We start from the raw sequence: 18,841 nt of genomic DNA, 5'->3' as shown, positions 1-18,841 counted from the left end.
TACAGCACAGTACTGCTAATTCATGCCTCTCTTTTCCCTTACTAGACCCATTTCAGGGCTTCTTGTGCTTCTAGAACCAGCTTGCAAAGCAGCTGCAGAGTTTTTTTGTTCTGTTGAGAGTTATTTTATTTGCTGACACTGTGTTCTTTAAGAGATTCTTTTTTTGGTGTTTTACAGAATATTTCATCTATTTAAAAAAAATGGATGAAGAAATTTTATTTTATTTTTAAAAACATATTTATGTAATTAATTTATTTATTTTGGCTGTGCTGGGTCTTCGTCACGGCATGTGGGATCTTCGTTGCTGCATGCGGGCTTCTTAGTTGCGGAATGCATGTGGGATCTAGTTCCCCAACCAGGGATTGAACCTGGAGCCCCTGCATTGGGAACTCAGAGTCTTACCCACTGGACCACCAGGGAAGTCCCTGGGTTTTCTTTTTTTTTTGATATTTATTTATTTACTTATTTGGCTATGCCGGGTCTTACTTGCGGCACACGGGATCTTTAGCTGCAGCATGTAGGCTCTCTTAGTTGTGGCATGCGGGATCTAGTTCCCTGACCAGGGATCGAACCCGGGCCCCCTGCATTGGGAGCACAGAGTCTTAACCACTGGACCACCAGGGAAGTCCCTCATCTATGTTTTTTAAAGGGGTTTTCTAATATTACAAATACTAGTATTTCCACAAAGTGAATATTAAAGTACTATAACTCAATAAATAATTATCCTTGGTAATCTCTTTTCAAAGGTGAGACATAGAAAGCTTAGGTAGCTTCTTTTTTTTTTTTTTTTTTTTTTGAGAAGTAGGCACTTCTTTTATTCACTATAACCCCTATGAATCCCGAACCCACAAGGTCCACACAAACAGAATAATAATTGTTTAAAATGTCTCATTTTTTTTTTCCATTGTGGCATTACTTTTTTTTTTTTATTCAAACAGAAAGTCACAAAAATTATAATCATCTTCATCAGTTAACTCAGTCCCATGTAATTAATTTTTTTTTTCATCTTGATCTTTTGTTAGCACTTCTATGAATTCATCAGTTTTCCATTAGAGTTCTGAAAATGCTTATTCATTCAGTTCAGCAGTACAGTCAGTTACCAGAAACCTGTACTTGTCAGAGTCTTTTCCATGAGTTCCTTGAAGATGAAACCCTTTTATAGGAACATTTTTGCAAAAGCATCAAAGTACACCCAGAACTGTCTGTATATGACAGAAGACTTAAAAATGACCACAGTTAAAGATTTGAAGAAAGTTCATAATAATGCAATTGACAAGGAAATTTAGTTATTTATGAGATATACATTTTAAAATAATAACTAGAATTATGACTTATAACATTATACCAGAACATATAAGATCTTTAGGAATTTCATGTAATGTCTGAAACATTTATATTAACATATTTCCATACAAATAACCCAAAGAAAGTTTAGTATTAGTTTTTTTTTTTAATTTTTGAATTTTATTTTATTTATTTTTTTATACAGCAGGTTAGGTAGCTTCTAATTAGCAGCAACTATTTTTTTTTTCCAGTGAAATAAATCATCAAGGTTGCCTAGTTGATCTCTAAGTAAAATGTTTCTATAGTTAAATCTCAACGTAGCTTAGATTTAGCATAGCCAAGTCCATTGAATGCTTCAGAGGCTGACCTGGGGTCAGAGTCTCTTTCCTAAGCAATTTATTTAAGTAACTGGTTTTCCATCTCTGTACAGATAAAAATGAAGAGTTTCCATTTTGTTTTGCAATATAATGTTGACTTTTAAAAAAATAAAAATTATTATTGTCAAGATTTCCTTTTAATAACATAAAGGAGTGTACTAGGTTTGTAGCTGATGAAGTTTCCTATAGTTATGATTGATTTTCCTGGGTCCTAGTCATGAAGTTTAACATTCAGAGTCTTGCTTTGTGGGATAAATATTAATTCAATAAGAGAATAAAATAAATTTAAACAATTTTCAGTTTCTACTATTATAGTCGAATCTTAAAGGGTACCTGCTTTGCTGCAATATCAAGGAAAATACAAGCATTTGTTTTTGAAATGACTAGAATTTCATCAAAGTCAAGGCTTGTATAAGTTCAATCTTCTATAATTTATATGCTTTCTGAGTGAAACTGATATGGAACTATGATTTGATTGATATTGTAACAAAATATCATGTGGAAAGAGGCACTTTGTAAAACAGATTTGGCTAACCTACATTTGCTCACAAAGAGATGTCAATGCTTGTTGGGAAGATCTAGCTGGGGAGTACAGCTCCCCGTATATCCTGACTAAGAATAGACGTTGTTAGTTTGGAAATGTCATTCTTTTTGACTGAGTTGGCACTTTGGGAAGAACACACATGGAACTCTCAGAGGAAGGGAACTCTGGTCTAAGATGCCAGGTCAGTCAGTCAGTCCTGGCAGTCATCCTGGTGACAAGATGCCTAGCTAGACTACATTAAAAGCCTGTTATAGATGCTTTTTGTAGCAACACACTTACCTTTGTACCACAAACTGGATGGCTTAAAACAACAGTAATGTATTGATATTATCTCACTTTTGGAGGCTGAAGTTTGAAATCAAGGTGTTAGCAGTTGGTTCCTCCTGGAAGCTCTGAGGGAGCATCTTTTCTCTATGCCTCTTTTCTCACTTCTGGTGGTTACTTGGCATTCCTTCGCTTATAGATACATCACTCCAGTCTCTATCTCCATCTTCACAAGGTTTTACCTGTGTGTCTCTGTGTGTTCACACCGCCTTCTTATAAGGACACCAGTTGTTGGATTTAGGGCCTTCCTAATCCAGTATGACCTCATCGTAATGAAACTATTTACATCTGTAAAGACCCTATTCCAAATACATTCACATTCTGAAGTTTTAGGTAGACATGAATTTTGGAGGGAAACTATTTAATCCACTACACCCCCTAACATTTACCCTCAGAAACATCAGTACATTTCATCAGAACATAATGTTAATAAGACCCAGGGTATATGTTTCACTCCAGGTACAGGGCAGGTCATTTTGTTTGGTTCTAGCCTGACAGGTATACACTTACCTTGAAATTTTATCCAGTTAATTAAAAAGGGAACCAGACAAGAACTTGGATGGACTAGTACAAATCTACCCCTGAAGGCGACAAAAGAACTCAAAGTACGTGCCTACCTGATGGTTGGTCAGTACGGACAATTTTTTGATTATGCCTGGGATATACTGCTACCCATAACAAGGTGATTAATGGCAAAGGTGATCGGACCACAATGGACATTATAAATCAGTACACTAAGTTTTCTTTTTTAGAAATGGACAATGAAATGCCTTCTCTGGCTACCACTGCTGGATAACACAAATTCTGACACTTCTGTCTGCTTTTTAGTTTTCTATGAAACTTGGTGAACCATCAACTCATTGCCATCGGCTTGTGCATGTGTACTGAAGGTGAAGAAGATTAACAACAGCGTAAGTTTGTACAAGACTTCCTTTTTGGAATCTTTTATTTTTGGCAAATGTGTGGAAGGACTGTGGGAATCACATGACATCGAACAGAATTTCAGCAAAGGACCAAGAACTCCAATACTACATTTTTATGCATGTAGGTAATTTTTGATATGAATATTTAGAAACATCTTAGCTAAGCTAATTTTAAGGTAATTTTAACATTCTTAGCTAAGCTAATTTTAAGATTTTACTAGAAGATATTTTTGTTTTATTTATTTATATCCCACATGTTCTAGTTGATACCTAAGGTGGCTTACAAAATTAGTACAGTAAAAAAAAGATAAAATGTAAACCAAAACAAAACAACCTCATTACTGGTGAGGGGATTGAGCAGAGGCCACTTAGACATTGTGTGTGTATTTAGCTAGTGTTATTGTTTGTTAGGGAGAATTGGCAGTACACTACAAAGCCTTAAAGAGTCTGCCTTCTACCTAACCTAGCAATTCCACTTTTAGGAATTTATCTTAAGGAAATAATCAAGAGCGAAGGCAATCATTTAGCTATGTTCACCATGTATGGCTGTGTTTCACTATTGTTTATAATGGCAAAGGACTGAAAATAATTTAAGCATGCAATAAGCAGGAAATTGGTTAAGTTATAGTATATCTATTTTGTGGATATTTGCAATTGTTTAAAATGCTGTTGTAAAATAGTATTTAAATCTATTGAAGATGTTTAATATATTGCTAACTTCAGAAAACATGGTGTTAAATATTATGTATAAAATGAACCACTTTTAGAAATGCACATACATGCATGGAGAAATGACAGAATATTAAGAACTAAAAATGGGTGGTGAAAGACCAGATCGTTTTTATTTTCTTTTTTCTTATATGTATTTTAAACATCTTATATAGTGTATATTTATTGCATTTGTAAAGAGAAAAACAAGTTTTTTTTTAAATTAGGTAAGAAAATGAGTACAATGGGAAAATGACAGCAAAGTTAAAATGAACCTTGAAATGAGGTTACTTCTCAAAACGCATGCAATAAGATTCTGTACAGATGGGACATACATTTTGCTCTAAGCTTTCAAAAGCCATTGGAAAAAGGGAAACAGAATCAGCTATAGTATCTACAAGATAAGATACTATAGTATCTTATAAGTATAAGGCAAGAACAGTTTGTTGGTCCACAACTTGAAAGTAAATATAATGGCTGATTTCACTGAGCTTTTACCTACATGTAGGATGAAAACAAAATGCCAAAGGCCAATAGAAAGTTAAATAACATTTATAAGTTCCCCTTTATATAAAGGGGAGCCGTAAAGTTTGGAAACACAATACTGTTTTATTTTTTTACAGACTCATATTAAGTAAATTACATTATGTTATAGTATATATCAACTTTACAGACAGAACCCGCTTGATTACTTATTTCTTCTGGAGTGTGCTAAAAGTATAGATTTACTTAGTAAAAATGAGAGGGAGAAATCAGGCAACATACTGCAGATGCCTCTGCTAGGATTAAGGAAAATGTTGTATTAACACACCACACTCATTGCAACATCAACTACGCATTGCTACAAGGCTCTATTTCATGCAATCTTCCGGGACAAACCAAAGCTCGCCCTAAAAACTTTCTTAGGGAATGCTCAACCATCCAATCTTGTTAATGTTAATTAATTTCAACCTATATGACGCTAGTGAGTTTCTTATATTTAAGGTAAGGTGCTTGTGTCTCATCCAAATGAGACGGTAAGATAAGAGAAGAAAAACCAATGCAAACTTAAACTATGAATAGTTTCAAGAAAAACAAAGGAATGGTCATAACGGCTGTAAGACCTTTATGGCCAGGAATGATGCTTCTTTTCCAGCAACTCTACATGTAGAAGACATTCAATAAATACTGAATGATTATCTGATTGATGGCAATATTGATTTACCATATCTTTCTTCCAAGTTATTCTTCACATTAGTAAATTAATGCTGTGTATTACAGGACGGTTTTCAGTAAGTTTAGATAATTTATCCTGGGAATATATGGGCCTCTCAGATAAACTGTATTAAGCAACCAAAAAAATGTGGAAAATGTTTTACAGCCAATTTTCCCCTTGAGTATTGACTTGACTGACAAAATGAGTGATTTGTTGGGGGCCCAGGGGGAACCAAGAAACACTATTGTGTAGCTTTACAGGGTGCATACCCATTACCTGTTAAATAATCAGAGCTTTCCCTTCCTAGAGATGAAGACACCTATTCTTCAAAAGTATGCCTGTAAGACAGAATGTTGTGGCTGACTTGGGTTTTCTTTTGTTTTTGACTGCATCGTGGGGCTTGCGGGATCTTAGTTTCCTGACCAGGGATTGAGCCCGGGTCAACTGCAGTGAAAGCTGCTGAGTCCTAACCACTGGACCGCCAGGGAATTCCCCTTTTTCCCACAGGTTTAATCTGAGATACCAGAAGTCTGTCTCTGTGTAAATTTACCAAGTGACGTTTGTCTGCCATGCAAGTAGGTAAACACAGAGAACAATAATTATTGAACAGTATTCCTACTGCACTGAATTTCTTTCAGTTCAGAAACAGGCATATGCATTTCAAGAAGGGAGATGTGAAGAATGGAGCACATCACCGTCTGTTCAGCTGGAGGTGCAGCAGCCCTGGGCATCAGCCCCTGTCGCTGGGGATCCCTTGTCTGCCCAGTGCTGGACCACGACCACGGGATCCCTTCTGCCTGTCAAGGGTTACGGTTAGAATTTATCACACTGTTTATTTATTTGTTTGTTTATTTGGGGTTTTCCAACATTTTTTAATGTAAACTTTTCAAACACACAGAAAAGTAAGAAGTAAGGTACAGTGAACACCATCTACCCACCACATAGAACCTATACTTAACATTTTGCTGGACCGGATTTATCACATATCTATCCAACCCTTCATCCTTCCTTCAATCCATCTTTTAAAATATACATTTCAAAATAAATTGCTGACATCAGATACTTCCTCCTAAATACTTCAGCATACATAGCATTAATTGGAGCTCAATTTTGTTTACAGTTCTTGTTGGAGTTAAATATTTTATTTTTAACATGAATGTTTTTCTATAAAATTTCTCATGATTAGCCACTGTCTAACCCTTGGTATGGTATTTGGTTAATGTTTGCCTCCCCCTCCGAGGTAACAGGGACTGTGCCGTTTTGCTCACCAACGTAGCCACTGGGCTTGGTATTATAGTAGGTGCTCAATATACAGTGTATTTGTCAGGGAACATGTAGAAGTCAGAAAGAAATGGATGGAAGACGGAGCTATAGAAATGGAAAGAAAAAGTAAACCATGGCCTCTTCAAGCCAGTTTAAATATCTGCTATTATGACTCCTGTTGTTGCTGGGGCCATTTCAAGCCATTTTGGTAAACGGAGCAGGACATGCTCGCTGACGAAACTGCCGTTTTATGTTGGTTCAGTGAAGAAAATAAAATGAAGTACTGTGTATCTTCACTGATTGTTCTGCATAGGAGTAAGTTCCCAGGTTTCTGGCTGTTTATTTGGTAAGGACGCTTAGAGTACCTCAGTTTGTAATTTAGACAGCACGCCTATCTCAACTCCAGACTTAAGTCTTTGATAAGCAAGTTTTTCCTCAAGACAAAATTTCATCTGAAAAACACCTGAGCCATGGGCCAGAGATAATTGACCTAAATGCTGACTGATTACAAATGAAAATACAAATTGATGACACATGAAAATAGAATCTCACTCTCTCCTTCTCAACCATGAGGAAGCCTCCTTCCCACCATGACTTCTCTTTGGCCATTCCTCCAGTTCTTTTTGGTGATACCATCTCTGCGTTGGGATTATGTCTTTGTAAGAGACCTGGACTTTGTGAAACTGCCACATCTCTGGAGCATAAGGAAATTATGCTCATCTTGTCCCCAGTGTTTCTAAAGGGTCCAGTGTGATTCAGACTTCAAAGGTTGGAATCATTTTCTTAGATGTCCGTCAGTTACCTGGTAACTGAGATTTTGCTTTCTTCTCTTGTCTCAGGAGCGTTTGACAACCTGCTTATGTCACTGAGAATACATATGCCAGCCAGCAGTGCCCCGTCCCCAGGATATACTACTCCCCCAAACTTCTCTTCTGCTTGGTCAGTCTGTTACATTCTCAGAGAAGAGAACTGCAGACCTGACCTGACCTGATTCGGACCTCCTTGGGCAGAATCTGGCCTCGAAGGACCTTCCCGGCTCAGATGGCCGGTTACAGAAATTCCTCGCCGAGTGAAGTCATTCCTTTGGGTTAAAGAAGTACTTCCTTAGCATTCTGCTTCTGCGTTGCAAATTTCAGAGGAGAAGCGGCGGTGGGGTGGGGTAGGCTCAGGAGGTCACCTTCGTGAGAATGTTTTCTTCACAAGATTATCTGTGCATCAGACATGGACCAGGGGAGCTCGGGAAGCCCTGTAGCCTCGGGGAGGGCGAGAAGGAAGCGCTGAGATTCAGTGCCAGGGAAAGTGGGCGAGGACAAACTTCTCCATCCGTTACTGGGCTTCAGGCCACAGGGTGTCTTTCAGACGAGAAGATTCCCGCTCCCCCCGCCACCGCGCTCCAGTCTTCCCCAAGCCCCCCGTCGCTGCCGCGGCGCCGCTCTCCTCTTCCACGCCAGCTCTCCACGAGGTTCCCGGGAAAGCGCCGACCTCCTTCCCGCTTCTCCTCCCGCGCAGCCCGGCGTTCGGCTCGGCGCTTCCTCCAGCCTCCCAAAGGCGAGTGGAACAAGACTCCTCCACCGTGGATGGAATACGACGCTTAAGAACTCCGCCTCAACTGCCCCCCTCTAGGTTTCCCCCGCCGTGCCCAAGGCTTCTGGGCACCTCTGCACAAATTTGATAAGACTGAGAGCTCAGAACCGGGAGAGCCAACGGCGGATCCGTCTCGTTCCCCTCCCCGCCAGGGCAAAGCAGTCCGGCTCCGGCGCGGATGCTCTGCATCCTGCAGTCGGCTCTTGGCCGACACACACCTGCCCCGCCGTCCCCTCGCCAGGCCCGCCGGTGCCCTCAGCTCGGCCCGCCCCCTCCGCCCTCCCGGGCCTGGGCCTCTCCCCGCCTCCCGCCCGCGGACCTCGCCGCCCCGCCTCGGGCTCCGCCGCGGCCGCCGGGGGTGCGGGCCCGCCCCAGAAGGGCGCCCATTGGCCGTGCGCGCCATCCTTCACCCGGCGCATTCCGCCGCCCGTAGGCTTGCGGGGAAACTTCCTTATTTTTGTGACGCCGAAATCGGAGAAACCCCGAGCCGGGTCGGTGGAGCCGTCACCGTCGGAATCCCGCGCGGCGGTTCAGCGGCCGCCGAGGTGCGCGGGGCGGGGGGGGCCGGGTCCCAGGAAGGAGAGCACCGCGGAGCCGCGGCCGAGCGTCAGCCGCGTTCCGCGCGGCACGGCGGTCCGCGCGCGGCTCCCGGAGGGGCGGCTGCGGCTGCGGGCGCCTCCCGTGACAGCCCGGGGCAGTGCGCGCGGGGAGGTCGGGGCGCGGCGCCTGCGGTGCCTGCGGGGCGCGGGCGCGCGGGGGCCTCGCGCGCGCCTCCCCGGCGTCCTCGGGGCGCTCCGTCTGACCTACAGAGCCCTAGCGCCCGGGGAGGCCGGAAGCCGCTCCAGAGACGGGGGCGCCTCCCACCCCAACTCGGCTGCCTGCGGACTGGGAGGAACTGCGACGCCGAAAGTCAAAAAGAGGGTCCTCCCCTTCCTCCCCGCCCGCCCCTGTTTAAATTCCGGGGCTTCGGCGACACCGCTGCGGTGAGGGGCGCAGACTCCGCCCCGCGCAGGGGGAGCCGCCGAGGCCTCTGCGCTTGGAGGAACCCCGGCGGCCGCGAGGAGTTGGCGCTGGGGACACGGGGGGCTCGGCGGCCGCGGTGACAGCGCCACCCACCTGACCGAGGCGGGGCTCGGTTTGCCTGCTCGGAGTCCGCCTCCTGGGCGGAGCCGGGGCGAGGGTGTGTGCGGACACGTGTGTGTGCGTGTGTGTGTGCGGACACGTAAGTGCGCGGACGGGCGCGGGGGTGTCAGGAACTGGGACGTGCGGGGGCAGGTGGCGCTTTGAGTCATCTGCGAGTGTGTGGAGTGGGCGCACCGGGACAGCCGACCGAGACTAGCCTGTGTGACCTGAAACAGACGAGCCGGGGAGGGCTGTAGAGACCGCACCTAAAGCAGCTGTGCACTGATTCGGGGTATGCGCCCCGGGCTCAGGGATATGTGTTTTTGAACTTTGCTTTTGGTATATCGGCGTTTCTGGTTGTTTTCTGATTCCGTTTTACTTTAGCTTTTTAATTAGCCCCATTTGGAAGTACCTTAAATTCAGAGCTAAGCCTTCCAGGATTTTGCTTTTGCATTCGTTACGCACGGAATGCTTTAGGAAAGACGATTCAAGCGCTCTCTTCCATTTTTGTGTCTCCTGACTCTTTCCACAAATAGGAGGCTATTTCTAGAACATTTCATCTGATGATTTGATAACATCGAGTGAGCTGCTTTCTTAACTCCAGACTGAGGAGAAAGAAAAGTGAAATAAAATGAGGATTAACACCCTTTTTAAATGCAGCGACTCTGGAGAGAGATGCTGTCTTGTTTTAGCAGCCGGTTACTGTGTAGCTCTCTCTTTCCCTACTTTCCTTTACCCTGGGGGGTAGGGGGGTGGCATTATAAACCAGAAAAGGGGAGTAGTGTACTTAACGCCCTTTTAAAGCAAAACCAATGAATTACGCATCGTTGACCGCGTGGAGGCTAGGAACCTTCTGGAGAAAGGATGCAGGAATCAAGGAGGAAGACTGGAAACCTCTTTGGCAGAACTCCTCCCTTGGCATGAAAAAAAGAAACACAGTTGGTTAGCAGGCAGTTTTACTTTTTCAGTTAGTAGTTGGGATTTCATTTTTGAAAAAAGAAACAGATTCCAAGATGTTCTAAATGGTGTGGTTGGAGCCATTGGTTAAAGCATTTCATTCCGAGTAACAGATTTAAATTTCTTAAGATTTGCATAATAATTAAAAACTTTTAAAAAATACATAATGAGAGTTGTACCACTACTGGAGATACAAGATAGTTTTGCTGCAGTCTCAGAAATAAAAGTAATAGTCTCCAAATTGAAAGGCAGTTCCTTACATTATATAGAAATAAAATTATGATGCTAGTATCTTAGAATCATGCAGTACTGTACTTTTTCTTTTGGGAGACTTAAGGTGCCTCTCAGTCCCATCTTGTTTTGCATGAAAGAGGATGTGGTGATGAGAAGGAAGGAAAGTCGAGAAAGAATTCAAAACGGCTGTAGCAAAATAAGCTATAATGTGTGTGGTACATGGAAAAATGGAGGAAAAAAGGGAATTACTTTTCAAAAATGCATCTTTTTAAACCTAAACGGGAGGTTTTAAAATAACTTTATTTTTAGTTTTACATTTACTACAAACGCTAGGAATTTTTAAAGGTGCGTCTCTAAGTTCACTTTTAGCATCATGCTCTAACCAACTGAGCTGACTGTCCAGTTGACTCTAACTTCACATTTAGAGGCAACATCTTCATAGTTGGTCAGTGGTTATCTCATTGGTGTTTAACTAAACTCCAGTCCTGAGATACAATGTTGGGGGAATATTCAAGATTGCATAATTTAAAGCTATTCTTATTTTCAGAAGTTTGCTTTTCATTTTGTTTTCAATAACATGAAAGCACTTTGTAGCATTCTATATTAATGTTAATTGTTTTCTCTTTAACTTGCAGATCTGCAGGGTGAGGTTGAACCATTCTGGCTTAAGTACAGATGCCAAGTGTGTGTGACCTGTGGTGAGTTCCTTAATTTCTCTGAGCCTTAGTTTCCTCATCTTGTGCTTGGGAATAATATCTAACTCACAGAATTGAAAAGAATATTAAACAGGATAATCTACGTAAAGGCCTTGGAGTAGTATAGCTGCCTAGAGAGGGACCTTAACAAATCCTCACTGACTTCTTTCGGCTGTGACGGAGTGAAGAGAACAAAGTGAGCCCAGGAAGTAGGAGACCTAGTTTTTTTTTTTTTTTTTTTTTTAATAATTTTTTTTTCCATCTTAACCATTTTTTATAATTCTTTTTTTTTTTTTTAAACATCTTTATTGAAGTATAATTGCTTTACAATGGTGTGCTAGCTTCTGCTTTACAACAAAGTGAATCAGTTACACATATACATATGTTGCCATATCTCTTCCCTCTTGCATCTCCCTCCCTCCCACCCTCCCTATCCCACCCTATAATTCTTTATTTTATTTATTTATTTTTGGCTGTGTTGGGTCTTCGTTTCTGCGCGAGGGCTTTCTCCAGTTGCGGCGAGCGGGGGCCACTCTTCATCGCGGTGCGCGGGCCTCTCACTATCGTGGCCTCTCTTGTTGCGGAGCACAGGCTCCAGACGCGCAGGCTCAGTAGATGTGGCTCACGGGCCCAGTTGCTCCGCGGCACGTGGGATCCTCCCAGACCAGGGCTCGAACCCGTGTCCCCTGCATTGGCAGGCAGCTTCTCAACCACTGCGCCACCAGGGAAGCCCGAGACCTAGTTTCTGGTCTTGGATTCAACCAGTTACTTCTCAGAGGACCAAAGTTAACTTCAGCTGCCATTAAAATGAGGTTAGGAATGTCAATCTCTTGCCTGGAGGTTGGATCAAATGGATTTTTAAGGTCTCTTTAATAAGATGACCCCTTTGATGACATAACTCTGCCCCCTTTAGACATTTACTACATTTAGAAATAGCACTTGCTGGTGTCAGGGGCGTGTGTTTCTGTGTGTGAGCCAGTAAGTGAACTAGACTCGCTCTGAGTTCCGGTGACTGTGGAGGAAAGCCTGGCTAACTCTGTCGAGATGGCCTCACGCATCCCTCCGGTCTCTGGCTTACACAGGTCAGTTCTAGCTCTAGTTGCCTACGAACATCGCCAGTGATTCAGCTAATACGAGCTCACTTACTATGTGCAGCATTCTTCTTTTAACATTTGCTTTTAAAATTGGAGAAGGAGTATAGCTTGGCTTTGTTTTATTTAAGTGGTGGTATAACATCATGTTTAAGAGCATGGACTTTGGAGTCTGGGAGATGAGATTTGAATCCTGCCTTTGCCACTTAAACTAAGTAAGTTTCCACCACAGCTAGTACTTATTTACCACAGCTAGTACTTATTTACATGCTCTTGGTCAAGTGACTTAACCTTGCTAAGTCTTGAGGTTATAGTAAAGGGCAAATTAAATAATCTATGTAAAGTTTTTAGCACAGATTCAGACACACAGTAGGATTGCAGTAATAGTAACTATTACTTTTTCTTCATTCAGCAAGTATCTACTGAGCCCTCCCTTGTGCCAGACACTAGTCTAGTCTCTAGGGGTAGAGAAATGAACAAAGAGGCTCAGTCCTTCCTTCAGGGAGCTTCTGTTCCTCAATGCTAGCATTGAGAAACACCATTATTTAATGACAGCTTGGATCGTAAAAGGCATTCTACTTTCAGATCTGCTAAAATGTGGTGAGGGGCAAGCACATTGAGAATGGAGGAAATACATTGTTGTTTTTTGTTACTGCTTAGGGAATGTGTATCTAAGGGAACCTGGCAAACAAAACTGTTAACAACTTTAGATTGTGGGAGATGTGGTTTTCTCAGATTCGGGTTCAGTTTTCTAGGCACTCATGAAGCATCCACTGTGCTCCTTTGTTATGCTGGGGACAGGAGACACACAGATGAGTAAAACCTGGTTTCCTACATGGAGAAGCTCTCAGTTTGCTCATGGATGGGGAATTGGTGGGTGAGATGCAAGAAGCAGTGATCTTACCTCAATAGTACTTTTCATTTTTTAAAAGACTGTGAAGTATCTGAAAGCATAAAACAGTATGTGTAATATATGTTCTACAAACAACAATAAAAGGACAGAAGCAGGACTTCAGCCATGCTACTGAAGCTCCCTTTATGCTCCTTCCAGAAGGTACCCTTCGTTGTCACATATACACAGATCTCTCTCAGTCTTTGTATTGATCATTGTCTTGCTTTTCTTCATAGCTTTAGCACCACTAATGTTCTTATCTCCAAATACTTGTTATACACTTGTGTTTGGACTTTGTAAAGATGCATCACATTCTGAATTCTTCTGTGACTTTTTCCCCTCCTCGACGCCATTTTTAAGATTTAGCTGCACTGATGTTTGTAGATGGAATTCATTTCTCTTCCACTGCTGTACAGTGTTCTATTTTATGGATGTGTTGCAGCTTATCCATTTTCTTACAGATGGACATTTGGGTTGTCTTTGTTCTATGTATTTCAAATAATCCTGAAATGAACGTTCTTGTGCATATACCTTGGGGCATGTATTCATGAGTTTCTTGCTGCATTGTACAGTAGGATAGCCACTAGCCGTATGTGACTACTTATATTAAAATAATTAAAATTAAATGAAATTAAAATGTCAGTTCCTCAGTCACATTAGCCACCTTTCAAGTGCTCACTAGCCACATGTCGCTGATGACCACCATATTGGACAGTACAGATAGGTAACATTTCCATCACAAAGTTCTCAGTTTCCAGGTTTTGCTCATCTTTGTACCTCCAGTTCTCAGCATAGCGAAGGAGCACTGTAGATACTTGATAAGTTGGGCAGTGCTGGTCACGTACCTAGAATTGGAATGGAATGACTGCGCCGTGGGGTATTTACATCTTCATCTTCACTGGAATTAATGCCCACTTGTTTTCCACAGTGGTTCTGCCAACTTACACTCCCACCAGCTGTGGGTCAGAGTCGTGGTTGCTTTATATCCTTGACTTGGCACTGTCAGACTTTTTAATTCTTGCCAGTCTGGTCAAGTGTCTTTTTCTGAAGGCAGCCTGCGCCTTATGCAGACAACGGAAAGATCATTCTTCTAGTTGTACAAAGCCCAACACCAGGTAGTAAAGAAGGCCCCACCTGTGCAGGGATCATCAGGGGAGGGGTAGGAATGTTTCCTGAGTTGGCTAAAAGGGTCAGAGGACCGAAGTCCAGCTGAAGTGAAAGAGAGAGAGAAACCAGCAAGGAGTGGATTCACACTGTTGAAAACTTCTCTCGGCCTTCTGTGCCGTTTCTGCCTGTGGTAGGAAACTTTTGACAATAAAGTATGTCATTAGAATAAATCTTCTTTGTTACTGGAGTTAATTCTGCATTTGAGTTTTGGCTCCAGATTTATGCAAAGCTTGGATCTGGGGAGTGCCTGCAGAGCACTGAAGCCTGGGACATTCCCTTTTCCTGCTGTTGGAAAAGACCCTCCCTTCCCCGTATACCGTTTAGGTAAAGGCTTCTGAGCTTATTTGAAACAAAGCTTATCCCTATCATAAATGAGATTAGAAGTCCTGCCTGAGTGTTATTTAGGTTTTAGTGACTTTCAAAGAAATAAGAATCAGTTGTTAGGCTGATGTTTGCACAGTCTGATTAGTAAGACAAAGTTTAGGAATTGCAGCTTGTCTTTTAGCATTCAACTCTCTAGGACTGATTAAAGGAGATTTATCTACCCCCCCACCCCACCCCACCCCACCTTGGCCTCCCCAGAATTTAAAAGAAAATACATACAAAAAACTTTGTCCTTGCAACCTCGAATTTCCTACGTGTAAGTTACGCCTGCCAGCGTGGCGCTGCCTTGCCCTAGTGCAGATGTGGCGGCACAGCAGATACTCGCCACAGGAAGAAGGGAGTCACAGCCCAGCCCGTTGGGGAGCTGCCCTGTGTGCTGAGGGCTCAGAGCAGAACACCTGGAGCAGGTGCTGGGGCAGCAGTGACTGGCCCCCTGCACTGAGCGCCGGCAGCACACAGTGACTGACTGGCCCCCTGCACTGAGCGCCGCGCCCGGGCTAAGCGCTCGTGACTCGCATTCTGTCCCTGGTCCTCACAACAGCCCTGTTGCTTTTCTTGCCACTCTAGGGACAGGAAACAGGCTTAGAGTGTTTAAATATCTTCCCCAAGGTTTCACAGCTAGCACGTGGTTAACTTGGGGCTTGAACTTCGGTCCTTTTGACCCTTAAGCCCTGCGAACATTATCCTGAGTCTTTTACCAAAACTGGATGAGGAGAAGGACTGGGAAAAGTACGAGATGTGGCACGGAGGGAAGGAACGGAAGGTCCAGCTTCCTTCCTTTTGTTTTGCGACGGGGAGATAAGAGGTAGGAAACGGAGGGGCCGGACTGAAGTGGCCCGGGACAGCCAAGGTGGCTGGTGCGGGTGCTGAGCCAGTGTGCAGTCCTGTACGCTTCTGTAGCACCTTTTATAATTGTGTGTTTTGAGGGGAAGTGAAAGATTCTGCTCCTCTAGAAGCAAGGGAGAGACGGTGAGTGAGGAAAAGTGGGTGAGAGGAGCCAGGAGATCAGAATGCCCAGTGATGGAGAACATTGCCAAAGACAGACCCTTAAATTCACGGAAACCCACAGCTCCTAGATTCGGGGGTTCCACCAGAGTGTACTTTAAGTGGAAGCTACATTAATATCTGGCTTCTCTTCGACGCACTGAACTTCCCTCCTGAAAGCTAGATGCTTTTAGTGCCTCCTGCTCTAGTTTTGGCAGGGCGCCATGATGAGCTAGACCATATCTCCAATTAGGGTTAATCATTCTTTGATAGGAATACATCTTATCTGTGGTTGCTATTTAGTTACCTCTGAATAAGTAGTTTTCTTTTTTTTTTTAACACCTTTATTGGAGTATAATTGCTTTACAATGTTGTGTTAGTTGCTGCTGTATAACAAAGTGAATCAGTTATACATATACATATGTTCCCATCTCTCTTCCCTCTTGCATCTCCCTCCCTCCCACCCTCCCTATTCCACCTCTCTAGGTGGTCACAAAGCACCGAGCTGACCTCCCTATGCTATGCGGCTGCTTCCCACTAGCTATCTATTTTACATTTGGTAGTGTATATATGTCCATGCCACTCTCTCACTTCGTCCCAGCTTCCCCTTCCCCCTCCCCGTGTCCTCAAGTCCGCTCTCTATGTCTGCATCTTTTGAATAACTAGTTTTCATTTGACTACTTGAAGATTGCATTACTATAACTCAGGTGGGCAGGATTTTAACAATAGCCCTATTTATCTCTTTTCATAAATGGTTTCTACTAGTCCATCAGGGGTGAAGCCGCACCTCAGGCTGCTTACCCAGGCTTGCAGTTGGCCAGAGCATCCAGAGTTCAGCTGACGCTCAAGGACTGAATCATGTTAAACAGACTTATAAGAAACTGATAGATCCAGGATGCCGAATTAGCAATGAGAAGTAGACATGCCAAGAAGGCTGGGATGCTTTGGACAGCTGGTCACAGTATTCTTTCCCCATAGTAGTATCTGCCTTGGAAACCAAGTTATTTAAGATTGCTTATTAATCATGGAATCTAAGCAGGGCAAGTGGCTGGGTAAATTTAATGATTAATGTTATGGAGTCTGACCTCCCCATCTCCATTATTGGACAATAATTACTTAGCAGATCAAATAGTCAGCTTGACTGGTTATGGTACCCTTTCTCTCTGGACAGAGCTGGAGATATTGGGAAGTTCTGACTGTTTGGCTGTCCATTTTCTGGACTCCTTACTGTATAGCATACGAGTCAAGAGCACATTCTCTGTGCTTAAATCCTAGCTCTGCCACTACCTTGTTGTGTGATTTAGTCAAGTCACTTCAACACTTTCTGTCTCGCTTTCTTTTTCTTCATTCTCTTTTTTTTTGTCTTCACTTTCTTCATCTACAAATTTGAGATGATAATAGCAGTACCTACCTCATAGAAGAGTAAATGATTTTAATATCTGTGAACCACATAGAAAAGTGCCAGACTCAGCATAAGCTTAAATGAAGTCTTCCCTGCTGTTGTTATTAATAGTGTAATGTTAATATTATCAGTTAGGAGTTTTTTTTTTAATTTCGAGTGACAGAAATCCAATTCAGACATTCATTCTTAAGCAAACAAAGAAGGGACTTATTAGACTGTATAGAGGTGATTCTCATTTTTCGTGGTAGTTAAGTTCAGTGAAGTTGCTGAGAACACCAAATTGATGAAGCCTGAGCCATTGCTCCTGGGGAAACACAGGGTTAGTTAGGTTCCTGCCAAGAGCCTCTGGTCAACAGATCAATGCGTCACCTTGTTTCGTATATGTTTAAGTGTGTTTCTGGGGGGAATCTCCTGGTGGTCCAGTGGTTAGGACTCTGTGCTTTCACTGCCCGGCTTCAATCCGTGGTCAGGGAACTAAGATCCTACAAGCCTTGCGGTGCAGCCAAAGGGGAAAAAAAAAAAATCTAGAAAAAAGTGTGTTTCTTTTTAGACACCTTATTTGATGCCTATTTCTTACAAACGATTAACTCTATACAATATTTCTTTATAATAAAACACTAGTCAGGAAGAGTTTTTTTTAACATTTTCCTGACCCTGGGTAACGTGACAGTAAATTTCTTTGGCTTTCAGCCTCACAACAGTGTTGTCTACTACACGCTATAATCAGGCATCATTTCATGAATCCCCAGATATTCAGTTGCTTTTCTATCTCTTCTGTAACTTCATTATGCACTATAGATGTTACTTTAGCACTTTCCAGAGCGGCCACATGTCTTGATCAGTGAATTGCCTCTTTTTTGCATTAGCATTGAACTCAGCCAACAGCACTGGAACTCATGCATGAACGAAGATCATCCATCACATGTGTTTTCTTTGTGCGGCACTCACAGCCTTCGTGTACTTAGGAACACTAGACAGTGCTTCAGCTCTATGCTTGGGGGGCATTTTAAACAGCAGAATCACCAACAGAACAATATAAAAGTATGAAAACTGTGGCACCAAGTAGAGTCAAAAAGATCACTTGCTTGCAGTGTGAGAGTTGAGACAAGAAGGTAGAGCATCGTCTTGTTTGACTTCAGCTGGAAACGTGCACAGAGAGTGGCTCAAATTTTTCACGTCTCTGCACATGTCTGGGAATGACTGCAAAAAGGCTCCGAGTACTGACTTTGAGGTTACAAATAAATATCAGTGAGTAGGCAGATTCACAAGTATGGAATCCGTGAGTGATGAAACACAACTGTACTCAGGAAGAGTGAAGGTCGGGGTGCTGGCTCTAGGCAAGAGGGGATCCAAGGCTCAGTCACCATCACTGGGACCCTTCTGTCTCCTGTCTTTGAACCTCTCTGGCTGGTAGCTTCCCAGTGTCTTACAGGTATCCTCTGTGCGACAGGGAAGGTAGCTTCCAGCAGCTACAGTTACCTTCAGAGGCAAGAGGCAGTCTTCCATCAGAGCTCCATGGGACTTAATGGGGGAGGACTCTGGCCCAGTTGGGAGTGTGAACCTCCCCCTGCACCAATCACAGTGGCTTAGGGGTGGCCCTCTCTGAGTGGCTTGGCCAGGGTCACGCTCACCTTTGTGCAGGAGGGCGTAGGGTTTGTTACCAGATAAAGAGGGACTTGAGGAGAGAGATTAGACAAAAGGGCAGTCCCTT

At 43.1% G+C, this 18,841-nt stretch overlaps 1 protein-coding gene across 7 annotated transcripts in view; it reads left to right on the top strand.

Annotated features, from left to right (window-relative positions):
• Positions 1-3,537: 3,537 nt before the first annotated feature.
• Positions 3,538-18,841, top strand: part of HERC3 (HECT and RLD domain containing E3 ubiquitin protein ligase 3) — a 150,062-nt gene continuing 134,758 nt past the window's right edge. For 4 of the 7 annotated variants that reach the window (XM_061192620.1, XM_061192625.1, XM_061192626.1 and 1 more), the window contains exons 1-2: positions 8,647-8,747; positions 11,151-11,213. The gene's annotated coding sequence lies outside the window, so the exon portion shown is untranslated. Of the gene's footprint in view, positions 3,574-8,646; positions 8,748-11,150; positions 11,214-18,841 lie in introns of those variants that run through there. The other 3 variants (XM_061192621.1, XM_061192624.1, XM_061192622.1) reach the window with 3 other exon arrangements.

Source organism: Eubalaena glacialis, chromosome 5 (genome assembly GCF_028564815.1).
Source record: "Eubalaena glacialis isolate mEubGla1 chromosome 5, mEubGla1.1.hap2.+ XY, whole genome shotgun sequence".
Lineage (NCBI taxonomy): Eukaryota > Metazoa > Chordata > Mammalia > Artiodactyla > Balaenidae > Eubalaena > Eubalaena glacialis.
This window is presented reverse-complemented; position numbering and strand designations above follow the sequence as displayed.